This window comes from Cataglyphis hispanica, chromosome 24, assembly GCF_021464435.1.
Source record: "Cataglyphis hispanica isolate Lineage 1 chromosome 24, ULB_Chis1_1.0, whole genome shotgun sequence".
Classification (NCBI taxonomy): Eukaryota; Metazoa; Arthropoda; class Insecta; order Hymenoptera; family Formicidae; genus Cataglyphis; species Cataglyphis hispanica.
Window position 1 is genome coordinate 420,890 of NC_065977.1, and position 26,044 is coordinate 446,933.

Here is a 26,044-nt window from a genome sequence, read left to right on the forward strand (position 1 = left end):
ACGATGTTTAATGCAATTTCCTTCGCGACCTTATCAGGACGATGACCTTCTTCGTCCTGTCGCCGCGCGTCCAACTCTCGCCTCCCTCTTCCTTCTCTCCTTTCTGCGAGAAAAGTCTTAGCCGCGGAGCAATAAATTGCAGCTACTCGAATCAACTTTTGAATTACGACTCCGGGAGAGCTCGTTACGACAACCAGCGAAATCCTGTTAGCCGCATTGCAACCGTAATGAACTCGTCTGACGTGGCAGCGCGGGAAAGGAAGACTACCGTCGTCGTCGTTGGCCATCATCAAGATTGTGGAGCGCCATGTTATCGAGAGCACTGATTTCACCGATTCTGCTAAGAAACTTCTTGATTATTAATGACCAATTCGCGATCTACCCTTCCGCGGTTAACTCCCACGCCGCCGCTACCCTATTCCCTTTAACGATACTTTTTCTTAATTTACTCGATGAAACTCTATTCATTACGCAAACAAAGTCTCGGATTACAATATTAGTATTAAATAACAATATTTCTTACATACGTTTATTTCCAATAAAACATTTGTTGTTTGTTCGAAATAAAGATATTTTAATATATTCAGGATTACGCTCGAGATAATCTCCATAACGAGGATATAAACAAAATCATATTTTGCGTTACATATGAAATAAATTTAGAATATCAGTGTCTCTCAAAAAAAAAAAACGTATGCAATAATAAAATCGCTACTTTTCTCTCTTTGTGCAACATTCTCATGTGACATTACGTGTATATTCATATTTCATATGATTTAACGTGAAATAGCGTGAGTCTAAAACAATAAAAATAACAATAAAAATAAGTATAAAGCTTGCAGTTAGATGAATATACGATATACTTTACGTATAAAGTATAATAAAAGGTATATATAGCTCGCTCGTTCTCTTCTGTCATTCGAGGCTCTCCTGCAACTACTAAAAAGTTTGTTACCTTTTTAGAAGGTATTGTTTCCAGTTACGCAAAAGGGAGAGAAACGTGTCGGACTAAAGAGGGTTTTCACGCGAGCCAGCGAGACAAGGCGAGGGATGGAAAATGGGCGTCGCTACGACATACGACGGGGAATAGATGCTGATAAGAGCAATCTTGAGGGTGCGTTTCCACCTAGCTCGACCTAAGTGTCGACGACGAGAACGTACGATAAAGATCGAGCCGGCGCCGTCGTGAAAGGAGGAGCCCGACATGAGAGATATTAGCGTTACTTTCAAAAATAAAATATATATCCACAATATAAGCACGTTGTATTATACTTAAAAAAAAAAGTGTCATTATTAAAATGGATTAAACGACAAATATTCTCTCACATGAAAAAAAGAATCAACTTGACTTACATTTAAACGTACGGTAACTATTTTGCAATTCGCCTTAATTTGCTGGAAGCTGTAACGTAATAGTGCGGAACAAATTCACGAGCAAAAAAGATAACTTCACGAGAAGTTCTCTACTCTGTTTTTTACTACTTCCATTACGATAGTGTACGTTCCCCCCATGTAGGGCGGGAGATATCATCGTCTGATAAACGGGAGACTAAGAGCCGAGATCGCATCTGCGAATAATGCAAACTTCTCTGGAAATACCATTGTCATGACTTACAACACCGAAAGATAATCAACAATTCCAATTATCGGCCATTGTCCGATCTTTATCGCACATGAATTTACCGAATTACACATATATCCATCCTTATGGTCGATTTTGTTTTTTCAAATGTATGACACTTAACGTGAACAATTAAAGCAATTTTTATAAGAAATAGCTTAAACAATCATTATAGATTTTTTTTTTAATTATATTTACTTTTATTTACTTAATTTTATTTATTTCTTGAATTTTTTTTACTCAATATAAATACAATCTACATAGAAAAAGAAATTTGTTATATTCACATTTATATTATTATTTATTATTTTTAATTTTATTATATTTTATATACATCATTACGATATTTCTTCGCATGTGCCTCTTTAATTTCTTTTTCTAAAAATATAACGTATACATTCGTGTGTAATGTACGACGATCACACAACATAACAACAATGTGAGAGCCATAGTAGTTTTGTGCTATATTAAATTACATTTATTATTCCGGCGACACATCGTCGTAATACATTTCGTCGACAGCAATGCTAATCTACTTTCACAATGAGTTCGCTCAAGCAGCGCACCTCATCAATCATACACTCGCGAGGAAAGTCCCTCCAGCAAAACTGATTTTCATTAAATTGATATAACGATTCTACGTATCTCTATCGCGAGTCTCTTGGTTATTTCATATTCAATGTTTGCGTGCGTCGTTAAAAATTAAAAGAATCACTATATAGTATACTAGTGGAGTGTGGATAAAAATATCACTGACAAATTACCTCTCTCTCTCGAGAGAGAGAGAGAGAAAGTTTTTGAGAGAAAAATTCTCGGAGGGATATTTTCTTGCAGAATATCTCTCTGGACATTTCCAAAATGAATAAATAAAGTCATCTTAACGGGAAATTGTTTCTGAAAAAATCGCCGACAAAGTCTCTAATTTTCCGTCTCTAATATTCCGTTCATTTCTTTTACTTACAGTTCTCTGAGATTCAGTAATCTGTGAGATGCAGAATAGATTAAAAATATATCCGTATTAATTGCTTTTCCAATAAATCGATTCCAACACAATTTATTGATCCATTATAAGTTAATATAACACTTGGGGCGATCAAAAAAAAAAAAAAAGAGAAAAAAAAAGAGAAAAAGAGCAGACGGAAAAGAAAGAGGGAGAGAGAAAGGGAAAATAGAGGAAGGAGTGAGCGAGATAGATGGGCGAGGAATGGGAGAGAGGTAGATGTTATCGAGAGACGGGATTCGCGTCTTGGAAATACTATAAGCAGGGTTGTATTGTAAGTAGGCTACCATTGTCCGCAGGCGTGCAGGCAAACCTAAGTCCTAAGATCCAGTCTAGTTTCTCGAGACAAAGCCCCCGCGACGAGGCTGCCAACACAGGGGAATGCACAATTACATACATACGCGTCTGTGTCCCGTCCCGTCTATTAAGAAGCCTTAATTAACGGGGATTTTCGGCGACGTCTTGCTCTTCAAACGAGTTTCCTTTCCCCACCCGTCACGATACGGTAATCTCTTTATTTATCGTGAACATAATTCTTACTATTACATAATTCTTCTATTAGAAACATAACATAATTGAAATAATAGAATGGGAAATATCGTGAAAAGATAAAATTGTTAAAGGGTTGATAATTAAAAAAAAAAAATCTTAAATTTATATATAATATTCTAATAGTCTATTTTTAGCAATACTTTTGCAATACTTTGAAAGCGATAAAGATGCTTTTAATCGCATATCCACTTAGATGTTCAATTTTGTATAATCGCCGATCCTATTGTAACTAAATCGAACATTTTCCGTTATTGCCATTCTCTTTGATATCGCATCTCATACTCGTTGATTGCCGCGTTACGAAGAAGCGATTCCGCGGCGGAAAAACGGCACGCATTATGTGCGCTCGGCATTATGGAGGTCGTCCGGCCATCCGAGAATGTCAGGGCGTTACATAAAAGCGATGTACGATGAAAAAAAAATCACCGTAATCCTCCTTCGTCGCATACTAAGCCAGAAAAGGTCAAACGTGAGAGAAAGATGCGCCACTCTTGGCATTCGACAGGATTATCACAACGAACTCGCGCCGGTAGCGATGTTCCTCGAATACAAAAAGGAAAAAGAAAGGAAAGAAACACGAGACTCGGAGCTAACATTTGGCAAGTGACTTTTCGATCACCAAACGTCTTTATATGCCTCTCAAAACTGCTTTAACAACAGCAAGATAATTTTATAATATATTGTCATAAAATTAAAATCCTCCTTTGCGTTCTTTATTCTCGTAAGAAATAGAAAGAGAATTAATATTCAATGTCCTTAAAAAATTGCAATTAAAAATAAATATGTTATTTTCAGGAGATAGCCAATAGTTGATATAATATAAGAGAATAAAAATTATGCGCTTGAAGTATTTTATTGTCGGTCCCTCGGAACCGCCCGACAGCTGGGACGATCCCTCGGAGCTTTGGTTCGAGCTTTCACATCCCTTTCCCTCTCGATAACTATGTAGGTACACATAAAAATAGGCAGTAACCTCTTCAGGTAAAGGACTTCTCCTGAGGGAGCTACGTTCGAAGCGCGTGAATTTTGGATACGATTCTGAGCGCGTCGTACCTTCGTCGCCTCCCTCGCTACGAAGGACGTTGCCAATATTCCAAGTCCTAAATCCACCTTTCATCCTTTTTACCCAACCCGGCCAAGAAGGTGTTGTCTCTCAAAATCTATAGGCGACATCTCTGAATGCCATGCTCGCGACGTTATGGCGCTGATAAAGAATAATTCGATTCTCATTCGAGTTCCCGAGGAGCACCAAGCGAGAAAGAAAAATGCCTGATTTATGTTATTACTCGTACAAGTAATACCTTAATATCACGATAATGGAGGGATATTTATACTAGCTTCGAATAAAGATGCAGCGAAACAAGATAAAGATGAAAAAGAGAATAATTAAGCTGTTGGAGCGGATTTATTGGAAAACCAATTAATACGGATATATATCTATTCTGCGTCTCACAGATCGGCGAGTCTCGGAAAACTCTGGAAGAAATGAATGAAATAGACAGATCTGCTGACAATTTTGTCAGAAACATTTTCCCGAGATAAAATGTCTTTATGCGAAATTATTCTTCGCGAGTTAAACCTCAAAACTGTAATTGTATAGATATCTTAATAGCCTCCCATAAGGCTTTCCCGTCATTACTTTTTATCGCAAACGGGATAAGCTTAATACGACGGAACTGCGAATTTCCCGCGAGAAGCTGAAACTCTTTTACGAGGCATCGACGGCGTAACAAAGTTTTCCGCATTAGCGCACGACGCGTCGTATAAAATAAAAAAAATATTTCCCACACTACCGTTGGGATTCATTTTGGATAAGTTTTATCCTAGTTGAACGTAGCTCTCCAAGGATTTCAAAAAATTACTTACCAACAAGTCCGGCGAGGTAGACTAATTTTCAACAAGTTCGCGACCTGAAAAAAAAAAAGAAAGAACAATGCATTTAATATATTTTCATCCGCATCCTAACTTTATTTCATAAGATAAAAGATACAATGCGTATAAAAGAACCTAGAGACACGGATTAATGCGCGCTGCATCGCGTAATTCGAAACGCTACGCTTTTAATGCATACGCTATAAATTCTAGAAGAGCATAGCTTTTCCCAATGGGATTTGCAGGTAATCTTCTATTTTACTGTAAATTTTATAGCCTTTTATCATGGATACCGCTTACCATGATTCGTAGACAGAATGAATAGAAATTGATTAAATTTATTATAACATATTTTTCTCGAATAAAAATCTTTACGCATAGAAATGTCATTCATTTCGTAGATAAATAAATATATATTGCACAGCATATTCGTATTCTTACACATATTCCTGCACATGAAATATTTTTATATTATATAATATTTTTTATATAATATTTTTATATTATATCTCCGAGATAATTTTATTTTATAAACCGATCAATTATATGTTATCGCGTACGAGAAGGCTTTAATTCTCGCCGAATAATAATTTCGACTTGAACCCAGGGAGAACCCACGAATCCCACTTGGATGACCGAGCGTACGATTAGCTCGTAACAATCTCGGACAGTTCGGAAAATTATATCCGCCATGGTTATACCGTAGTTACAAAGCCAGATACAGTAATGAGCGGTTTCTCACTTTGCCAAGTAACGCGGGCTGAGAGGCTAAAGATTAATTCTACGTCAGGCGCAAATCCGGCGCGTGGCATAAATCTCGGCTCGAACCCGCGAACGCGCTCCTCTTAAGGAGCGAGTACACCGGCGTCTGTTGGGTTCACCTCAGGCCCCTCGTTTACCTCCAGCATTACACCAGCATCAATTCTCTTGCGTATTTCCTTTCGTCTCCTTTAGTACGCATTATCTCTCCGCCATTGACAGAACAAAACGAATGCGTTTCATTTTTTTGATTTATTACCGAGATTATTACAGAGATTTTTCAAATTATGCTTATTAAACCAAGATTATAAATAAAGATATAAAAAAAATTTTTTTTATGAAATCTCCAAATTATTCTAATAAATAATTTTGTGACATATATATATTTCTTTTAATTAATCGAACCTTGATCTTTTTAATTGGTTTTATATTTTTATTTCTTCTCGTCAGTTTTCATTAAATTTCATTATTACTCTTATTATTGTGCGCAGTAAATACTCTACAAAAAATGGAATTAATTATTTGCCTCTTACAAATAATAATACTTTATAATATTTATTAATAATAAAATTAATATTTATTAATACTTATATTTTTATATCAGTTTTACATTTTTATAAACATACAATGTTATCTTTAATATAATAAAGTAAACAAAATATCTAAATCCACAAATAACTCATATACATCCTCAGTCTATTTTCCACGTCAAAATAATATAATCAAAATAATATAAGAGTGAAAAAAAGATAAACAGATGACTTGAGCAGACTTGAATTAATACAGCAGCCGGTATAGTGATTTAGTATAACTTTAGTAATTTATGAAGCGAACTTTTTTGTTCAAGATTGAAGTAAATTGAAGCCGAATAGTTTACAGTCTGCTTTAATCTATAATACATTATACAGCGATCGAAGTCGATAGACGCAATTAGATGGAGGATGTCCTTTCGAAGAAAAAAAAAAGGCGAATAAAAAGTAAAACTTTCTATATTGTCACTCGTAACGTATAATTCGGAGCTCAAGTGTACATAGAGATGAAGAGCGTACACAAAATAAAACCGGCATCGAATAAATCAAGTTTGTTGTATCCATGTCTTGTGTATATTCGCATGACGGAACAACAGCTGCATTTGCTTTTTCATCGCACGTCGGCAAACAAATGCTTTCTATCGTGTATCAGACGAAAAAAAAAAAAAAGTTCTAGCACAAAGGACTGAACGATTTTTTTCATCGCGAGAAAATTGTATTGATGAATTATATCTATTATTCTTATATAAGATGATTACTGACATTAATCCGTAAGTATTCGTTTATTATTTATGCAAATGTATTACTATTTAATTTTGAAATTAATTTTAACAAAATTATGTACTTCAAACTTTGCCTGTCACAGTTTGCTAATATGAAATTAAGTTGTCTTTGGGATCTCGGAATTTTTATAAAGCATGGAAGAAATCCTTCAAACACTTGCAAACGCTTATAATACACCGATGGAACATAACGACGAGCTAAATCACTAAATTCGTCCTTATTTTTCTCCGTCTTGCAAGAACGCACGCTACTTTGATTACTTTTCATGTTTCTCTATGCAAACTAGTCGTATGAAGATATCATTATCAAAATGTCTAGACGGAAAAATTCCTTCAAGAAAGGAAGCGTTCGATATGCTCTGTCAACTTTGTCTGACAGGTACGGTATAAGGACAAAGATAAGAGTAACGAAATGGAAATAAATGTAAGTTTACCGTTAAAAAATTGAAATTACTGTCAGCAATCGATAAGAAGAATAATAATTATAATTAGATGCTTTTTATGTGTTTATAATTTAATTAATCGCGTGGAAAACAATATCGATCCGCTGTTGCTTTCGCGACTACGGCCTTTTATGTATACGAATCGTGCTATTGAGTGACGGCGAAATTTTGCATACTAATACATATTCATTCACTATTTAATGTTGACGACGAACTCGTGGCATTAAATAAAAATGTGATTTGCCACTCTACAATTTTATCAGCGCTATTTACCACGAATGTGATTCAATTTAGCGAAAATACAAATTGTATTTCATGCCTATTTAATTTCGCACGTATCACTACTCGCGTGATACCGTTTGTATCAAAATATATTTGTAATGAATTAATTTTTCAGAGAAATCTATTTTACGCGAATTGAAAAAGATTTGGCAATTTGAAATTTTATCAATTATTAATACCGAATTAATTATACGCGTCTGCAAATTTTTCAAACAATATTATTGTAACACAATACATATTTGTTTCAAATATTTAGCTGGATAAACACGATTCTAAGGGGAAAAAAAAAACAAACAATACATATTATGTCATCGTGTGTTTGATGTAAACGTCACCGCGCAACAAAAATAAAAAAAAAACAGTAAAATGGTGGTTTATTTAATTAAAATCGATATCGAATATCAATGTTTTCCGTTATTAAAACATTTCCACGAAAATATTGTAATTACGCAGGAAGCGAATGGAATCTGCCAGCAGCGGTCCATAGTATTTGGATTGGAATGAAATGCGACGTACAGTCACATTCAAGTACGATAGAATTCCGGACATTTTCATATTACTCGTTGCCCGGGCAACTGAATTTTCGTCCCATCAACAGAATCACGCTGTTAATTGTTGCAGTCAGGTAGGAGAACTATATAAAGTGCGAAAACGAAGTGGCAATTACGTTCGACGAGCGAGATGTTATTAGATGTTCGGCAAGCTGATCCTGTCATTGATCGTCAAAGGCAGCTTTATCTCTGAGGTTACTACGCTTTTAGAATTTCAATGTGTATACAGTGGATAGATTTCTCTCTCCTTCTGATTCTTCAGGAAAAAAGTTTCTCGAGTACTTGATATGTTTGAGAAGTAAGTTTGAAGATTAAAATGTAAAAAATTGATTCTGTTTGCGCGCGGCAGTCAATCTCTTTCTCTCTTTCTCTTCCGCTTATCTGTTCGCTCCCATTTTCCTTTCCACTCTCTTCGCGTCTCGTTTCCTTTGTAACATTCCTCGTAATGCTGTGGCTTTCATTTCGTAGAGTACAAAGAGTAAAGCGTTGAGAAATATCAGTGTAAGAGGAAGGCTAGTAGAAATTAGCGCCCGGTACGCATGAAGAAAAGTTGCAAAGCTTATAGAGAAGAAACAATTTCGGAAAATTTAACTCGGATATTATATAAAACAGCAACTTTCGAGGCTTGTACAAAGATTACCTAAGAAGCGAAGAGAAATTGACATCAGAATATATTTTCTAGAGACAATAGTGTACGTGAAAACGAAGAAAAACGCGAGCAAAATAATTTCATTGCTATAAAAAAAAAAAAAAAAATTTAATACATATAATTATAGTGTTCTACTAAGGATAATTTATTTTTCGATCACAAGTCCATATCTTCTCGTTCAGTCATATTTTGTACGTACTCATCGGAGAGCCTCGCCGATAGATTCATAAAATTTTCATGAAATTTAATTTCAGGCACGCAGAGATTTAATATCGGTATTTTATAAGTATCCTTATAATCGTATATCCGTCGCTCGATTTACTCGCGGGAGATGCTCGGTGATGGCAGGCTTAGGCTGATTGAAAGCCAGATTAAAGTTTTTCGGTAGATTCCATTTTTGTGGATATGAAATGGCTAAAAGCTTCATTTCGCTTCTGAAACCATCCATGTTGAATCTGGATTAAACATTCTGGGTTATCGAATTCAATCGGAAAAATGTGTACATTTGCATTCGTGATGAGAATATAGATTGCGGGTGTATCTCCCACGCGTCACACGTGTAACTTCTGAAATAAGTTATTTAAATGCATAAATGTATGCGCGTTCACAGCTGAAACGAGAATGAAACTGCAGCGAGAATTTCTCGTTATTTGTGTTTGTCCAATACGCGTCGCAGAATAACATTATTTATATTTTTTTTTTTTTTGACGAAGAAAAATAATAGAGAAATAAATAAAAAAAAATGGACACTTTTTTTAGACTTGTTAATGTGCTCTTCTTTAAAAAAATTTTTTTTTCTCGTTAATAAAATTCCGACTCTTCTTTCCGAAACAGAAATGTCAAATTTATTTTTACAAACTGCGAAAGAAAATACAGGTAATTTTGTATTATAATATTTACATAATGTCTTTGAAATTGAATTTGTGGAAAAATTTTTATATTAAATAATTTATAGCTGGAAACTTATTTTATAAGTATTAATTTTATAAACGTGTCTATTACATTCTTTATATTCTCACCGAGAGAACAGATTGACTCCAAATTTGCACAGCCCCTCCTATAACGTTATCTCGACCTCCTATCAATTTCAGGACACTCTGTATATAATGAAATAAAACCCACAAGCTCCGATGCTTATACATATATCGTTGTGATACGAGCTTGATGGAGCGTGTTGCGAACACATGGTGCTTACGGGAGCACAGTAAAAAGAGCCGACGAGAGGCACACATATATACGACCGATTCTATAATGACGCGTTGCACGCGAAAAGCGTGTACGTACATACGTTTCCGCGATGCGTGCACGAGTGCACGCGTGCGTGAGCGCGCAACTGTCGGTCGTTGAGGACATCGGAGAGAGAGAGCTCGAGACATCCGGTACAATACCCTCTCACTTATAATGGGCCGCTAGTTCCTCGTATTGTTCGAAGGTTACATTATACGCGCTTAAATTATCGCGGCGACGCGCAACGTTTCCAAATGCGGAAGTGTCGTATGAATATATATCACGTTCTCTGGTCGAGGGATAAAATACCAAAAATGTACTCTACTTCCGTAATATTTTATATTTTTTACATTTAAATATATATATATATATATATATATATATATATATATTGCTCTTTGTATTATCACATTAACAGTTAAATTAAAATTAAAATTAAAATCAAAATCAGAATTAAAATTAAAATTAAAATCAAAATCAGAATTAAAATTAAAATTAACATTATAATTAAAATTAAAATCAAAATCTCGATATAAATATAAATATAATTATATATATATATATATATATATATATATATATATATATATATTATATAATATATACGTTCTCAAATCATTAAAAATGGAATATTTTACAATCTGGCTAAGAATTTTTATAAAACGCTGACAAGCGACTCGCCACATTGTCAAACGCAACGATTTGTACGATTCGTTTGACAATGTGGCGGATCGCTTAGTGTTTTATAAGAAGACTAAAATTCTTAGCCAGATTGTAAAATATATCATTTTCAATCATGATTTAAAAATGCAAGAGAGCGTGTACAATTCTCTTCTCTTAGGATAAAAAAAGATGTATACCTTCCTTATAAAGTTTTTTCCTTCTCTTTCAAGTTAAGCCAGTCATATCGCACGCGCTGGACTGCATAGAGTTACACGCGAAATCGTGCACAAAGTTCATTACCGCGCTTCCGGTTCGCAAAAACTCGTTGAATAATTAGTTCGTTCCTGGCGTCTCTGGTCTCGGACTTTACAGTTTGCACAGGCCTACAATAAAATTCGTTCCGTTTCTGTACGTGACATTTTATTAGCCGCGAGAGTAGGACCGAATGACGCACGGACAGAGTCAACGACTCATTTAAGCAAGTTTTCTCACTCTTAATTCATTCGGATATATATATATATATATATATATATATATATATATATAATTTGTTTTCAAACATTATTTAAAAAAATTTTATTTATGTTGTTTTTATAAAAGCTTAATTGTAATAAATACAATAAGTTATTTGTAAATAAATTATATATAGCAATACTGAATGATAGATGATGATTAACCATGAATCTTGAATCCTATAACGGTTGAAGAAAAACGTCTAAACTGAATGCAATAAATTACTTGTGTCAAACAGTTCAATATATATTGACGCGTGTAAGCAGAAAAATATAACAATTATTTCAATTTCCTTTGCTTAATCAAGATTACAGACTCGATAGTAGAGTGCAATTATTTGGCGACAAAGGTAAATACAAGCAACGTGTGCTCGTCTCAGGTTGAAAATCTCCTTTTACCACGACAAAGCAATACTCAATTTGAGAATTAATCACCTCAACGCGCAGAATAAGGTACTCTATTCTTTCACGGCATCTCTCCTACACTCGCTTGACAAGCGCGCGAGATTAATACGAGGATAATTCATCTTCTTTCGAAGATAGAGCTCCTCTATATCATCTCTCTCTCTCTCTCTCTCTCTCTCTCTTGCATTCCGCTAATCTGCGATCGAGGCCAGCGAGCGAGCGCGAGACTAATTTATTCCATGCTAGTATTACATCGTACAGTTTACACCGCGAATAATTAATCTTTACCACACTACCGCGTACGTGACCTTGGCAGCAGCAGCAGCAGCAGCAGTAATCACGACGAGAGACGGAACCGACCGCGACTGCGTGGAAGGTGCTTCGCGACTCGTTAAGACTCCATTCTCGCGTCTCTCGTGTTATCCCGCAATTTACTCGCTGGTTACCAGTCACCTGGGCGATCAGGACACGATATTCGCTTCTCTCGCAATCGACGCATACCCCATTTTACTTGGCAGTTTTCGTAATATTTTCAATTTTACACCTTCTCACGTCGCATATCTAAGAAGATAAAAACGTCACGTCTCCACGTGTCACTTAAAACCGCGACGGTTGTGTGACAGCAATGTCGCGGATATACGAACACAGATTTCTCAAGAGACAGGAATATAATTGAATCCTGCGCGAATCGTTTTTTCCAGCGAATTCCTCTTATTCCAATTTTTATAGAGAAGCGCAGGATGAATCACGCAACATCGTGCGTATCCGCTTATATCATAAATGGCACAACGAGAAGATGTTTTCTGTAATCCACACGCGGCGCCGACTAGTTTTTCATCGGTCTCTCCCCGGAGCAATAAAATCCGAAGGCTAGGGGACCTGGCCCCGCACTAAATATATCCGGAATATATAAGCCCGGCAAGAGAGAAAAGCGTCATGTCGTGTCTTCTACGATCAGCCTCTATAGTTCGACCAACTCCCAGTCTCGAGAATATAAGTAGTAGTAGTAGTAGTAGTTAATGACCGCGTCGGCTATTAACCTCTTTCCAGTTATCGCTCATATACGTCATTAATACGTCGACACGTTCTATATTATTTTTAATTAAACCTCGGATTAACATGTTAAGATAATTACTATTAAATTTTAAACATCAATTCCCGTTCTCGCTTGTACTGACAGCCATGGTGCGGCTGTTCTTTAAGCACTTACGAGTAAAACATTCTCGTTCGTAGTCATTCTCAACAACATGATTACTTTTCTTAGACGTTAGAATATTCTCACTTTTTCGTTTTAATTTTCATTTTCGTAATTAATTTTCAATTAATTTTTATACGCATTGTATATAACAATAGAAAAAAAAATAATAAACTAATTATAAAGATAAGCCAGCCAAAAAACAAAAAAGCTTGATAATGTAATATTAGAATATTCTCGCTTCTTGACGTAATTCCAAATTAATTTTTACACGCCCTGTATATAATAAAAAAAAAAATAATCAACCGATAATAAAGATGATCCCGTCAGCAAAAATAAAAAAGCTTGATGATGTAATAAAATATCTCCAATCTCCGAGGCGTTCTCTTCTTTCATGCTTTTCTCGAAACCCGACTAATTTAGAGTGATCGTATCAAACATTGTACGTCCTTAAATATCTGTATACTTGAGGGCATAACGTCGGTGCGCACGCGCCTACATGTTTAATTCATGACGATGCATTACTCATTCATTCATGCGATCATGCGGAAGGCACTTCCGAGAAGAATGCCGTAATAAGATTCTGGAAGAGAATATCTTCCTCTTGCTCTTTTCCACTATGTGTATTTTTCATCATGTACGATATTGTGAGGCTGCGTCAAGGGAGCGACAAGGATAATATAAATCGCATAAATCGAACAAAAATAAAAAGATTCTTGCATTCGAATTGGCTTCAATGAAGAGAAATGTTTTTTTTTAGATACCTGAAATATTTCACGAAAAATAATTTGTTCATTATTTTCACAAAATATATTAAACAAACTCAGTATTATGTGTGTGTGTGTGTGTGAAACATATATGTTTATTTATTATTATTTATTTGTTAATATAAAGACCAACTATATTATATTATACGTAGATTGGAAAAATATAAAGTCGTGGCGAGAGCTAATAAACCTCGCTCTTGCAAACTAGACGGTATTCATCCAATCAAACTTCTACGTGACTAAAAAGAAAAAAAAAACTGCTCGTGTAAAGAATTACCTATGATTAGGAAGCATTCGCCGATGCGCGAGCACGATCGCTGCCGACAACGGAATTATTATATCTTTCCCTCTTTCACTTTAGACACATTACCGAGACTCATAGACGAATGCTTATATCGATTGCATACCGTTGCTAGAATGCAATCAAACCGCATCCGGAGTTCCGAATGCATGCTGGTAACGCGGCGCGATAGCTATTCCGTCAAGGTTTTATCGGGCCTCAAAAAGATCATCCGGCGTCTGCCGGGCAAAAACAGAAAGACAAAGTTAGAGGAATGCATCCGGCTTTGCCCTTTGAAGCGTATTACGGATATAATTTCGAGTTCTGTCCCATGCAGTGGCGGTTTTAAATATAATTGTTGCAATAAAATAGAAATATCAAAAAGCTCGCGCAGTCAAAATTAATATTGTTATTTTCAACCTCAATTTTCTCATGTTTATCGGTCCTAGAGAGAATCTCGATAGAATTTATTCAGAAATTAAGCTTCTACTTTGCATCTCAAAAAAAAATAGGCAATAAGCGAAGTCTCCCATCTAAAGATTTAAAAGAGAAGCTTTCGGCAAAATTGTAGCGCTATAGTATAGCGATATTTCTAGAAATAATTAAAATATTCTATAAATAATAGTTCTGATAATTCAAGAATATGTACAACGTATAATGCTGATAAATTTCGTAATTGATTTCTAAAAATATTTCTAAAAATATATTTAAATATTTCCTCATCCCCAATATACTTTCACTTCGAATGACTCGTGCAAGAATAAAGCATGTAAATTCTATCATCATCAAGAATAAAGTATGTAAATTTGTCTCCCTTATCTAATCTCCTGCTATACATCTTACGCACCGGCATTATATTTAACAATGAAAGTACTCTCACTTCCTAGAGTCGATAAAACTTCCTCGACGAAGACGTCACTCACGTCGAGTCGAAAGTTCCGCGGGGGCGGGGCGGGGGAGGAGAGGGGTGGAGAGGGGGGGAGGAGGGCGCGGTTGGGTAAAAGTTGTGACGTTAAAATAGGGACATTGTGAAACGAGCGTAGAAAAAAGAAGCTCGGACGCGAAATATATTTCTCTACCCCATGGGATTTGTATAATCGACGCATAAAGAAACTCATTTTAAAGTCGCCTTCGTCCCTTATATAGCCGGCCGCCAACTTGGTGCCAGACAAAATCGAGTCAAACTTCACAGGCGACGTAAACGAACGGATGGGAGGAATAAAATATAACGACGTGTCATCTCACATCGTTGGTCAAATCCAAGACCTACCGAAGTTAAACTCGGATTTTCTACAACTTCGAAGTAGACATGGCGTATATTTTTGCTGTCTTATTATGTGCTCTGAACTACGTATTTCTAATATTAAAGATATTGCTCCTTAAAAACGACTTAAAAAAAAATGTGAAGATACATCCTGTATTTTTTCGATAAAATTTATTTTATTTTATTTTTAAAAAGGAGAGATAAGAAAATATGATTAATGCAATGAAAATATTTGATGTTTAAAGATACCCATTTTAAAAAATTTTAAATATATACTAACAATAAGATAAAATAAAAAAATAAACTATTGAAGATAAATCATTCTCTTCCCTGATAAGCACTTTCTTCTACATACGGCGTCGAAATATTCACGCAACGTGTAGAGATTAATTCTTTAAATCGAAAGGACTGAATGTTTCGCAGATACTGCAGATCGATACTCTCTTTTTAGTTTAGTATACTTGACGTTAAGAGACCTGTTTGTCGACGGCGATCGATAAGGAGCGACCTGATTTAGCAAAGATTCTAACGGGAGGTGCTTCCAAACCGCGCCAATAACATTCAGAAAACACGCAAATGACGTCGAACGCTTTTCATTTACGTGTTGAAGTCCCCTGTCATACAATGCTCACATCAAAATGATTGAAACATTTTTTTATTTCGTAATTATAAATTTCTTGATATGTAAAAATAAAAAAAAAATAATAGAAATAATTATTAAATCTCTCACATTCAATATTTTTGAAATTATTGTCATTACACTTTTACAAACTTACACAAGTTATCTACGTAACAAAAAAGTCTCAATTACTTCGATGCCAATCTTACAATCGAGTGTATCATCAATCGATTTGTCGTAAATGAAAAAGAATAAAAGAGATTCGCGCGTGAATAAAGACGCGTCAATCAAATTCGCTCAGAGTAAATTTAATATGTATGGCTATATCGCGTGAAACAATAACTTCCGATGCAGATGCACAAGAGATTGTTTTCCATATTCGCTACATCTGCATTATAGCTGCTGTTACATTCACAATAGACGATCGAAAGCGACAATAACGCCTTGCAGTAAATCTGCCCTTCATAAAAGTTAGAAGAATTACGCGAAAAGAATAATACTAAAAAGAGTTAAAAAATTTTAAATAATTTTTTATATAGCTCTTAAGACGTCAATAAATTCGTTAGAATCATTTATGTATCTTTGGCAGGTTAATAGAAATTTGTATCATATACGTTTCTTCTCGCCGTATATAAAAGAAATAATATTATAAATGTCGGAAATTTTTTGAAAAAAAAATCAAAATTTTCTTTTAACGCACAAGTACACGCACCATTAGTTCAACAATATACTAGCTCTTTTTTCGCTTCGTGGACCTAGTAGGGTATTCATGCTTGACGGGATACCTCGTGATTTCCAACGGATAGAGACTGCGGCCGGAAGTGACGTTTCCTTCCTCTTATATGTAAGGATAATGGAACATGTTAACAAATGTACTGTTTCCGTTTGCTTTATTATGACTTGGAAACTCGACTGTATATCAATGGAAAAATCACTCCATTATAAAATTTGGAATATTAACATTTAGTAAACAATAAAAGATATTTCCTCAAATTTTGAAAATTTCGTTCAAATATTTTTTTTCCAACTTAGCATCTATCTCGTATCTGAATAAGATACGATTTTGTTAAAAAATATTTCTTGCAAAAAACATTTTACAATTTTATAAAGAAAGAGCTCACTTGTAAAAATAAATTAATAGCGATTTCTAAAGGCCTCTTACGATTACAAATCCGAAATAATAATCATCAAGTTTAATATATCTGCAGAAATTCCGTTAAAAGCGTCATTTCGCACGGTATTATTCGGACCGGTGAATATATCTCGTTCAATTTTGACTTAGGTACTAGATAAATGGCTACCATATAAATGACTCGTGCACAGTCGTACCAGCTAGATGTAACTCTGTTGCCCACAGTTTCTAACTTGTATACACCGAGAAATAGAGAGAGAGAGAGAGACCATCGTCGCGCTTTTACTACTGGCCGAGTCGAGAGGCAGAGGCAGACGCGTGGTATCACGTGGGATTTGAGACAAGCTCGACTTCTCGAGCTATTCCAGCGTTATATACGACGGAGAACTTTATTACAGCATCCACCGACCAGCGAATACATGTCGCTCAAAGCACAAAACGATTATACTTATTCGGAGCATCGCGTTTTATTTCTTTAACCGCACAAAAAAAAAGAAAAAAATAATAATAGCGTGTTTTCAAATTGAGATCCGCAAAACAATTGTAAGCAAGATCTATCATCTCCGGGAGACACGCCGCTATCGCAGTGATGTCGACAGAATCGATATTGATGATAATGAAGAGACTACGAAGCGCGCATCCGTGAGAAGCACGCGGTTGCGTTATCTGTCACCGAATGGCAATGCAGTGTATGTATATATATATATGTGGGGAGCAACTTATGCGGGGTATTCATCCGTAAAATGGGGCGCGCTTTTGTAATTCTATCGATGAAACGTCATCGCAATGCCGGTAAAAGCTCGCGATAACGAGTTCAATTATCCTTTCCTCTCTGCGCGAGTAAATTTTCAATCCCAATCTTCCTTCGCTCGCGCGCTTCTCCGTTTTCGTTTGTTATTCATAAAGACGTTAAGTACGCTACTACTACTATAAAATTCTGCTTAGGCAATCATTACCTAAAACTATCACGCACGCATAATCAATAATTTAGAAATTTTTAAATGGGACACAAATACAATAGTCTATATGATTTATTTTAACAATCATATTACGATAAAATTCTATTTTAATAAAAAAGAATGTCAGCGCGAACCTTTCTGTGTCAAATTTTATTGGAGGCAACAAAATTTCCATTAATCTACAAACGAAAATATTCAGGGTGATAAAAATATACGTGTAGAGTTTGCTCGACATGTACACAAACACACACACACACACACACTTATTATCGATTCTCCAAGAGTAATATAGAATGAAAATAATAATAGTAATCATACTAAAAGGATATTGATGATACTGTGGAAAAGCATCGGAGGCCAATAGAAAGAAAAAGAAGAATAAAAGTCGCCAATTTAATGAATAACATGGTCGGATGGAAAAGAGCCCGCGTCGAGGTAGTAAAGTATATGTGAGACACAGAAAGGCCCGTAATGGTTTCGCATAAAAAGTCCATCCGAGGAAAAACTCGGTGGCCGAATGGCGGCGCGGCCTTACAAATAAATGCGCTGTCAGTTCGTTCGGTCCCCCTTTTTTATTCCTGCCCCCTCCCCTCCCTGCGAAGCGAAAGTACGAATTTCGCGGTGGCACAAACGATAATTTTATCGCACGACTGGGTCTCTCGAATTCGCTGTTTCAGCTGCGGTTACCAGTTTACGAGGATCAGGTGTCTCGCGTCACGTTCCTTCCACCGCCAGACACCGCCCGGTGAAACCTCTATATGCATAAGTTGCAAAAAATAGAGAGAGACTCGATCAGCAAGAATCGCTAATACGAATATTCGCGTCAATCGGATCGGTTATTAAACCTGCAAGAATCTTTATAAGCCGCTAAATTAAATATATAGGGTGAACCCAAACGTTCTGGCTAGACTTTAAGATTTTATAGGAAATTTAATTCTGAACAAAAAGTTCCCACAAACATAAATAAAAAAATGCTTTTTTAACAAAATTAGCGCCCAAAAACCTTTGAAATCGTACATATACGCGCCTGATATTCTCATATCAATGCTTTTGTGCGTGCATAATAAAGCACGTAACGTCTAGACATAAGCATGCTATGTAGGCACACACACACACACACACACACAACATTCATATACAGAAATGGATGGTAATCTTCGAAAGAGAGGATCGGAGCCTCTCTTCGAGGCGACCGGAAAACGGAAGCAGCATTCGGTGCTTCAGGCTTTGGTGGCGTATAGTAGTTTAATTAGTTTATCCTTTTCATTTAACTTTGTTTCTCGCTTCTAAACAGCCATAGAGAAAGAAAGTGCGCTGCGTATATTGTTCGAGGTACTCCAAGAGACTCGGCTTTATCTTCTTTTTTTACAAACTTTTAATAGAATTACGTAAATAATAATCATAAAATTAATGTATTGAATGAAGCACTATCCTTGTACATTTACATGTAAATAAATAATATATCTTTGTTCCTCCCACTGAGACAAGTCTTACATTCTGCGCATTACAAGGGAAATAATTGCTTATCGAAAGGATAGAATGAATATTGCAGATAAAATATTTGTTTTTCGCAATACTTATTCTTAGTCGTGAATATTTGATGATAAAATGTCAAGTTTGCGATGAATCAGCCCGAGTGATTCAACTATTAACCGTTATGTAAGATGCAGATCGTAGAAATGCAGGCTCCATGGCTGCAGATAATATTATGCGAATAGAAGATTTGAAATCGCATCATGGAAATCTGTAACAAGGGAAAGAAATTTCCCTCTAGTGTGCTGATTTAAGGAGAGACCTCCCCGTGCACGCGCCCTTAGACCTAATATTCTATCTGAATATCGACAACGCAAGTAAATTACGCGTGCATTATGCGGCTCTCGCTTCTTACCCACGGGGAGACTTTCGGCCGTTATTTATTGCAACTTTAATCCGCGGTTATGCGGAGGCGAGAGCGAGAGCCTTGAGGTCGCGGTACCGTAACTTGAGATTTAAATAAACCTATCGCGAGAGTGCGCTTTTACATGCAGATGACGGCGCGTTATCGAGTATCCGGCGAAAGCACGCCACCAATTCAATTGCTAACTCATCTTCGACGCAATTGTCGATATTATACTGTGTACTTTCTCTGTGAGAGAGATATAACGAGATACGCAAAGAATTTCTATGATTTTTCAATCGTCATATCAAGAAAGTGTCGTGGTATTGGAGACCGAAAATAAGTAAACATACGCGAGATATCCTTTGAGGGTCATCCACCATCGTCGACGCGATGACAAATCGGCGAGATAAGACCGATCATAAAATTAAACAAACAAAAGAGTAAAAAAAAAGGATCTCATGCTGAACGCGAGCAGTACCACGTGTCAGGCACTTCTGACATTCGACATCATCCAATAACCGATACCTAAATTGAGAGAGCGACGCATGAAGCAACTTGATATTCACGATTATATCGCGATAAATAAAGCGATATTATAGTCCTGATGACTAGTTTGCTATGCTTTCACCCGTATCTAGCGCAAAGTGAAGCGCTTGTGGCAACCGAGTATTATTCCATTTCCGTGCACGTAAAAAAGATTTGATAAAGTTCCGTTTCTTTCAATTTTTTTTTTTAATTTTAATAATTAAATAAAATTAAAATTTTATAATGCAGATAACGATTCTGTTTGTGACATCTCATGATGAAAAACTTACTTCTGGCGCATTTCGAGAAAATAAAAAATTTATGTAAAAATAAATGAATATATATCATTTGAAGGAGGCAAAATTAAATAAATATATACTTTTTGTATGTATATGATTTTTAGCGTATTTTTATATAAATTATTTACTTAAATACTTGTCTGTCTGTGTGACGGAGGTGCATTTGAATTTTAACGAAAACCCACTTGAACTGCGTCAAATCGATGTTAATTGGATTTTCAATGCTATCAAGAGCGCGTTTAAAGTGCAAATGGAATTAGATCCCACTTGTACGCGCCATGTAATTTTAGTATCGTCGTTTAATTTGGACATTATTGATTCCCACGAAATCAAGTTCGCACATTTATGCTAAAGGTGTGAAAATTCAATTACATCGTTATACAACGTAATCGCGGTGATGAATTAATCGCGCCATTTTTAAGCGGCATTTTTGTCAAATCCGATTGGCAGACGATTTGTGTGTATTCGGGCTCTATCGTTCCTTTTTTTTTTTTCATCCGCGTAAATCGATGTTCAATCGAGTCTTCGGGCGTGAGAATAAATTCGCGTGCATTGTACCAGCTGTCATCGTTCTGTCTGCGAATTATGCGGCTTACGTCGTGAAAAAAAAAAAAGAAAAAAAAAACAGCATTGTACATAGTCGAAATTTATAGCGGATGGGTCTGCTCGGGATATCCAGAAAAATGCGCAACGATATCACAAAAATATGTGTGCGTGCGATCGATCAAACATTTTTGTTAACTTTTTCATAAAAAAAAAATGCGAAAGTCGAATTTGCGTGCTAATTGCGTGTATCTATGTTGATTCACTAATCAAAGTTACAATTATAATGTTATAAAACATTCAATGTCATAAATATATGAAATGTATTAAAACATTTAATATTTATTTCATTATCTTGAAAATTGATTGCCCTTCATATTATACTATAATATTTATTAATATTTATATTATTCGACTGTTAATAAGTCAATAAATTTTTATCGATATATATTAATCAACATTGATACTAACACACATATAACACACTATTTTTTTGCTTATGCATGTAATAAGCATTTACGTAAGGAAAGAAATACAATTATATAAAAGCACTTATTAAATTAGCCAGACCAAGCCTTTTTATAGTTTGAGTGTCACCTATTGGTGCAAAATTATCTTATCTTATACAATTATTATAATTATTTTTTGATTCAATTATCCTTGGTAATTATTGTAACAGCTTTTTAATGAAAATTGGATTAAAATTGGTACCGGTTACTGTATTATTTTACTGAGCTAGACAGATTCAGAAATATGTACAAGAGATTATATGCGCTTTATATTTAGATCGCGTACGATTCCATTACGAAATTGCATTCTAAAAACTTTTACATTCAGCAGATTGTATTGAAATTATAATCTCATCAAAATATTATTTTATCGCTATAAATTTAAACATTATAATACATGACGGATTTTCAGAGTAGAAGCAATTTTTCTAAAAGATTTCCATTTCAAAATTCTAGTCTCGAAAAACAACCTTTACTTAATCTGATCTAATTGACTAAAGTAGAACGGAATTTATAAAATGAACGGCATAATTTGAGTAATTACGTTGACGTCATTGATAAATTAAGGGAATAGCAAGAGCGTGAGACTCGAACCGTGGAAAAGTTTTCTGGCTATGCGCGAATTTCTGTGCAGTGTGTTTTAACATACGCGATATAAATAAAATTCAACAGCAAGAAAATTTTATCAAACAAATATTTTCTCAGGTATGCTCTACTATAAGATACTCCTTATCATACAAATTTTTCATCAGTACTTTATCTGTCAGTACCGTCTTGATATTCAACCGAAAAATGCAGATATAAAAGTTTGACATATAACAGCTCAAATATTTCAATATAAAGCGAGACAAAAGACTCGTAAACATACTTATAGCTTGATGGAATATAAATGCATAATAATCAAATGTGAGCGGCAATATATTTAGTATTCTTTGCGTTACGCGCATATATATATATATATATATATATATATATATATATATATATATTTATATATTATTGCATTTTATCGTTTCAATGTCGCACATGACGAGTTACGCGCATAAAGAGAAAGAATTTATTCACATTACATGACCTGAGCGCCGTGAACCATCGCGTTAGGGTAACTCGCGATAAATCGTATCAATTACCATATGCAAATGCAAGACAAAGCACCGTTTAATAAGACTGTTTCGTGAGTCATGCGTATAATGATTGTAGGCGATTGAACGATATTTTGTCTCGCGACGGTTCACTAATCGTAACTAATTAATTAAAATAAAACTTTTCTCTGAGAAAAATAACGCTTTCGATATCCTTAACAGTCGATATCCCTAAAAACATGGTAAAAAGATTAACGTTTATCATCCTTAAAAAAAAAAAAATAATAAGTAAAATACCAAGCGCTTTTATTATTTATGGCTTTTCAAAAATAAAAATTAAATTTCTCTCTCTCATAAAATAATAGAATATAAAATAAATAATTAAAATAGAACATCTATGTTTTAAATATAACGAAAAATTGGAAAGGATATACGTTTCTATCATTTTTATCTTTTCTCATGTAAATAATCTTCCCTTACTTACGTTATCTCGAAAATTATTAGTATTATAGATACATGTTGCCAATTCATCGCACATTGCAAGAACGTTAGATTTGCATTGCAATTAGCCATGTTTTGTGTGGATAGATGCCTGCATGCTTGTTAGTAAACAATCAATCGACATTACAATGCGCACCTCGTATACGTTAGCTCACAACCGTACAAGGCAATAAACACAATCTCATTAATGAGTAGGATATACATGTATAGTAGCCTTCATGCTAATTATTGATGTTGAAACAGGTGAATCCCATTAAGTCGACAAAATATTGACAAACTACAGAAATTAATCGCGTTACAGCATATATTAATCGTCTATGGTTGTAATCCTGAATATTCGAATTATTTTACAGAGTTAGTTTAACTTTCGGTCGCGATTAAATCAATATCATTTAATGGAAAAATGATCGTTACAAAACTAGAATATATGTCTTATTGATACAAAAATAAAAAGAATAATTGAAATTTATAGAATAGAAACTTGATGCGATTTATTACAAAATATTTCAAATTCAACGCGCAGTTTTTTTCACATTGATTCTTACGAGCAATTTTATTCCAAGGAAATTGTCAACATTTTTCAATTTCAGAATTATAAGTAAATTGAAATAGAGAATTTTTTGCGAATTAAATTTAGAATAAGAGCAATTCTTAATTTAATTTTTTAAGTATGTCTCATGTTAAATATTAAAGAATTATAAAAAAATGCCTCATAAAATATTAGCCGAAAAAATTAATTAAATATCCATAAATTAAAAATTATACAAAAAATCTATGTGTTTGCTTAAATATTACTAAAAAAAACACTACTTTAAATAATAAATATTTGAATGGTGGGATATATAATAGATATGCGTAAAATGCTATCATCGAACAATCTCTTCTTCTGAGTTATCGACATGTGGATTGTCAGGAAGCTCATCGAAAGGTTCCGAAAGGCTCAATTATATCAGCAACGTACTGATTCCTAAAGCCCATTCTGTGTAGATGATTTCTCGTTTAAATATAGACTGTAGCAAAGCATGGCCGTTCTCTCCGTTCCTTGGAAACGCGTATAACGCACGCAAAGGTAGCTGAAACGTTCGGGAAACTTTGACACGATCATTCGATGAACGCGATCTGTTTGTTACGCTACGCGAAGTAACCGGCACAGAAGATTGAGAAAAATTATATAAACACGAGTACACAGAAATAGTTTGCCGTCGAAAATTGCGCCGCATTTTGAAATACCATCAACAGACTGAGAAAAAAAAGTTGTGAACTTGACTATATTCGTTCAACTAATTACTATTTCTTTGTATTTCTTTAATTAAAATATTTAAGTATTTAAGTCAAATATACGTCATGTCAGATTTAATGTGTCATATTTTTCGTAAATATTTCAATATTTCAATTAAAAAAATACAAAGAAATAGTAATTAGCGGGACAAATTTAGTCACGTTAACAATTTTTTTTTCTCAGTGCACTCGCGAAAATAGTACATAATACGATATTTTTTGTTTCCTGGAGCTTGGAGATTCGGTGAATGTAAATAATCTTTTTCTAAAAATTAATTTTGCAACATGCTTAGCTTTATCGATATCTATTTACTCATTTTCCAGAATAATTTTGATTATATTTCTTTTTTTCTGATAGACTATTTTAAGAACTGCTTTTAAAAAGACCAATTGATCGATTGCTCAATACAATTTTGTAATCTCTTTTAACGATGGACAAAGCCAAACCTTTCTCGTGTCTAACAGGCGGATATGCATATACAATGTGTACATATAGGTGTGTAGGACGCGCCTATTTCATATTCGATACATTAGAGTAACGCAACAATAATGAGACTGCCCTCGGACAAAATGGAAAAGTTACGAAAGCAAAGCTGTGCTGAAATAATTGTACCATATTTACATTTGCAAATAAAATTTAATGTGGGACGAATTTGAAAGAGAGAGAGAGAGCATAAATTTATTCGTAATGAATTTGTTTACAATTTTTTTGTCTTAAATTTAAAAAGAAAATTATAGATGTCGGAAAAAATTCTGAGTTCAAGTCATAATTAATATAAAGTTAATAGCCATGACCATAAAATTATACGCCGCCAACCATCTTTCCTCGCAGAAGACACGAGAAAAAATATGAAGCAAATTAACAAATACCGCTAATTGCTTTATGCTAAATATATCTTGGATATAATTACGTGTGAGAAACGCATGTCGAGTTCATTAAATCGTGAGAATCTCGATCAAATATCATAGGTCATAATATGCAGATATTTACATCTCAAAATATCGATAAATCTAACTGGAGATAAAATCGCAGTGCTATGTGGTTTATGCTAATATAAGCATGTGTATAAATAAATGATTGCCGTTAGTGTAAAAAATCTTTTAAATGTACTAGCTACGTTCAACTGAAACGTAGACCAAGTTGTTCCATAAAAGTTTTGTCAATGTTTGACTTCAACGCACCTTATGCATAGGCGATACATCGATCATAGATTATCTTTGACGATTATCTAATGCATTTGTGTATGCATTCGTCCACTACTGATTAAGCGCGCTGCTGATTGACAGATAGCGAACCTTTCGCGAACAAAATCGGTCGTGAATGACTAAACGCACGATTAAATTTATGACCACGAGAATATAAT

General features: G+C 34.7%; 1 protein-coding gene across 5 annotated transcripts in view; it reads right to left on the bottom strand.

Annotated features, from left to right (window-relative positions):
* The window catches only part of LOC126858298 (ankyrin repeat domain-containing protein 50-like), a 55,260-nt gene that overhangs the window by 20,135 nt on the left and 9,081 nt on the right, over positions 1-26,044 (bottom strand). For 4 of the 5 annotated variants that reach the window (XM_050608514.1, XM_050608512.1, XM_050608513.1 and 1 more), the window contains exon 2: positions 5,040-5,083. The exons of the other annotated variant lie outside the window; for it this stretch is intronic. The gene's annotated coding sequence lies outside the window, so the exon portion shown is untranslated. The remainder of the gene's footprint in view (positions 1-5,039; positions 5,084-26,044) is intronic. 5 annotated transcript variants of the gene reach the window in all.